Source organism: Microtus pennsylvanicus, chromosome 11 (genome assembly GCF_037038515.1).
Source record: "Microtus pennsylvanicus isolate mMicPen1 chromosome 11, mMicPen1.hap1, whole genome shotgun sequence".
In the NCBI taxonomy this organism is placed as follows: Eukaryota; Metazoa; Chordata; class Mammalia; order Rodentia; family Cricetidae; genus Microtus; species Microtus pennsylvanicus.
The window spans coordinates 3,028,885-3,032,955 of record NC_134589.1 but is presented as its reverse complement, the minus strand read 5'-3'; positions in this window follow the sequence as shown (position 1 = coordinate 3,032,955).

Genomic DNA, 4,071 nt, shown 5'->3' with positions numbered 1-4,071 from the left:
CCTATGTCCCCAGAGGCTTCTCTTCTCCGTGCTCTAGGCAGCTCCCTAGCTTAGGTTCTTCTCTTGGGTACCCCGACACCACACACACACACACACACACACACACACACACACGGCTGGTGGGAGGCATTCTATTTGAAGCATTCAGTTTCACACTGTAGCACTGATTCTCAGGGAGCTGGCTTCGGAGGGACCCCAAGATCAGGCTTAGGTGATCTTGTTCAGAGTTTCCAAATAGTCCATGTGTCTAGGGACAGTCCTAACCAGAAGCTACTGTGTCCTGTTCTACTAAAACATGCCATTCTTTCCTCCCTGCAGCAGCCGCCAGCGCCCAGCAATCTACTGATTTTCTCATTACCATTGCCTCTTTCCCACCGCGGGAAGCCAGTGAGAGAGTTAGGGTGGCCAGCTTCAGAAGGGAACACTTAAGCACAGGCCTGCAGAACTGGGGCCCTGGGGTGCTCTGGCTTTAAAATCTATTTGTGGGGGCATTTGTTTCTGGGGTTCATGCCATCTTTGGGAACTGGCTCCATACTTGGTCATATTCCAACAAAAAATTCAACCCTTTTCATATACCCTTTCTAAATGAAATAGAAAATGACCAGGTGGCCACATTGGAAGGAGGCACCAACACCAAGCAGGAACAAGCTTGCTAGGAACTACTCTGGGTCAGTCTTTATGTCTGTCCAGAGCACACGGTGTGTGAAGAGTCTGGTAAAAGAATTAAGGATTCCCCTCCCTCCCTCCCCTTTTCCCTCCCTTTCTCCCTCTCTCCTTCCTTCTTACCCCTTCCCTCTTTATTTCTATCTTCCTTTCTCACTTCTTTTCCTCAGCAGATAGCTCATGAGGATCTTCGCCGTTCTAATTACGGAGACTGGTGAGTGAGACCTACCGGGATTTACTCTCTCTGTGCTTATGTTCTTTGGGGCGGTGGGCAACTCACCACCTCAGGTGGGGACTAGGAAGAGGGAACCTCAACTAAGGAGTTTCTGTCATCAGACTGACCCATAGGTAAGCAAACCATTTTCTCGATTAATGATTGATGGGGGAGGTCCCAGTCCACTGTGCACGGTGCCACCCACAAGCAGGTGGTCCTGGGCACGGTGCCACCCATGGACAGGTGGCCCTGGGTTATTATATAAGACAGCAGGTTAAGTAAGCTTGGAGAGCAAGCTAGGAAGCAGTGTTCTGCCAAGGCCTCTGTTTAAGTTCCTGCCTGCAGGTTCTTGCTTGAGTTCCTCCTCTGGCTTCCCTCAGTGATGGGCTGTGACCTAGAAGCCTAAGACAAACCTTTTCCTCCACACGTTGTTTTTGGTCACAGTGTTGATCGTAACAATAGAAAACTATCTAGGATGAGGCCTCCCTCTCCAATGAAAACACAGAAGCTAATAAAATAGAGTCTACTTAGGCCAGGGGTGTGAGGCAATTTCTCTCAAGAGGTGGAATTCTGGAGACTAAATGGCAAGACCTAAGCCAATTTTAGGGAGCTCCTGGGGCCAGAGTCACCAGCCCCAGGGCACAGAGCTGTGAGAGCAGAGAAGACACACTCAGCCGGTTTACCTGGCTCACTAATCCTTGCTCTGCCACATCCTGCTGTTTTCCTGCGCCAAAGAAGAAGGTTGGGCTCAGCTAGATGGGAGGAGCCAGGATTGCCAGGGTGGTGTAGAATTAGGCCATGTACCCACCTGGACCCCTTCTGTCTTGAAGTCATGGAGTGAAGGTCAGGAGACCCTGCTCCCCTGGGGGCTGCTGAGGAGTCTCAGGCTGATGCCTAAGCTCTGGGTTTTCAGCTTCTCCCAAGTAGAGTTCTTAATGACTTCTCCAGTTAGTCTGTGAGGTTCCAGGGTCAGCGCTCGTCCCCAACCCCAGGGACTCCTTAGAAATCTCAGTCCAGGGCTGGAGAATGGCTCAGTGATTAAGAGCCTCTATTGCTTTTGCAGAGAACCTGGATTTGGTTTTCAGCACCAGGAGAATGGACACCTCTGGCTTCAGAGGGCACCTTCATTCATGCATAAAGACACAGATACAAAATGTTAAAAAATAATAATGGATAATGAGCCAGGCAGTGATGGCACACACTTTTAATTCCAGCAGTCTGGAGGCAGAGGCACACAGAGCTCTGTGAGTTCGAGGCCAGCCTGATCTACAGAACTAGTTCCAGTACAGCCATGACTGTTACATAGTGAAACACTGTCTCAAGAAAAAATCCAATAAAATAATTAGTAATAATAATGACAACAATTTCTTAGAAATCTCAGTCAAGAGCCAAGTGTGGCCACACACACCCTTAATCCCAGCACTGGGGAGGCAGAGGCAGGTGGATCTCTGCATCTCTGAGTTCAAGGCCAGCCTTCTCAACTACAGAGTGAGTTCTAGGACAGCTGGGGCTACACAAGAAACCCTGTCTCAAAGAAAAAAAAAGTAAGAAAGAAAAAAAGAAATCTCAATTGAGTATTTTGCTAACTTATAGAAAAATGCAAAATTGGTAAAAGAACATCTATCCAGTGTTGTTTTGTTTGTAAGGTGTTGGGGAACTACCTCAGGGCCTTGAGCTTGCTAGGCAACTGCCCTATCACAGAGTTACATGCAATGCACGTTTTGTTTTTCTTCTGTAATTTTATTTATTGTTGTGTGTGCGTTCACATGTGTGTGTTTTGAATGTATATGTGTGGACACATATGTCATGGCATTGTGTAGAGGTCAGAGGACAGCTGTGTAGACTTGGCAATGCACTTCCACCTTTATGTGGGTTCCAGGGATTGAACTCATAAAAGAAAGTATCTACTTGGGGACTGGCTTGCAGTTTCAGAGGGTGAGCCCGTTATCATCATGGGAAGCAGATAGGCATGGCGCTGGAGCACCAGCCGAGAGATTTATAACCCAGTCCACAGGCCACAGGCAGAAAAAAAGGCACTAAGCTTGGCGCTCTTGAAATCTCAAAGCTCACCCCTAGTGGCACACTTCCAACAAGGCCACACCTCCTCATCTTTCCCAAATAGTTTCACCAACTCAGAACCATGCATTCAAATTATAACCCTAATGGGACCGTTCTTATTCAAACCATCATACATGGCAAGTATCTTTGCCCACTGAGGCATCTCATCGACTCCAGTGTGTGTTTTTGTCATACATATACATGTATAATAATACATGTGTGGGTGCGCACACACACACTACGCACACTTAAGTAGTTGGGAACTTGAGTTTTTGCTGTTGTTTCATTTTGCTTGGCAGCAGGGTTTCGTTCTCTTGCCCAGACTGGTCAGGGAATTCTCAGTTTCCTGCCTCTGTCTTCTGGAGGGTGAAGGGTTAGGATTACAGGTGTGTGACATCACATTTGTCTTCAGTCGGGTACTTTTGCTATCTTTTGTGCCTGGTTGTTTCTAAGCTCAGAGCATTCTCCTGGGGGACTGTGGCACAACTATTAGAACCTAGCTGTTTGCATCCACCTGGTGCTCCCAAGTTACCCCAATTCATATTTAAAATATGTCGGTTCCCTCAGAAGCATCCATTGCTGTTAGTTCTATTCTCGTGTGCATTCCCAGAGCCAGCATGGTGAGTATCCCAGCTCTCTCCACTGGGCAGGGCCTTGCTGTCTCTGCCTTCCCTGTCTCTGTGCAGGATCTTCATGCCTTTCTCTGTGCATGTCACCAGGAGGCCCAGGGTGCTGCTGGCTGGTTTCTACACAGCCTCTTGGACCCTTCTAACTCATTTTATTTGAATCCCCCTGTTTCTCCCGGCCCTTGCTTCAGCCTCTGGACCTCCTACCCAGCCTGTTTTGGTTTCTCTTCTCGCCTGTTCTACCTCTCTCTTTAGGTTGGAACCACACACCGTCTCTTGTCCTAACTCTCCAACCCATCCTCCCACCTTTTTATAAAAGGATTTTATTATATTTTATTTATGTATTGTATATGTGTGTGCATGCACACACACAAACACAACCAGTGGGGCGTCTCACCAAGTGGGGTCTTCAGGCTTGGCAGCAAGCCCCTTTAGCCACTTAGCCATCTCGCCAGCCCTCCCTCTTCCCTCTCTTTTTCTCCCCCTCCCCTCACCCCTATTCCTTTTCTT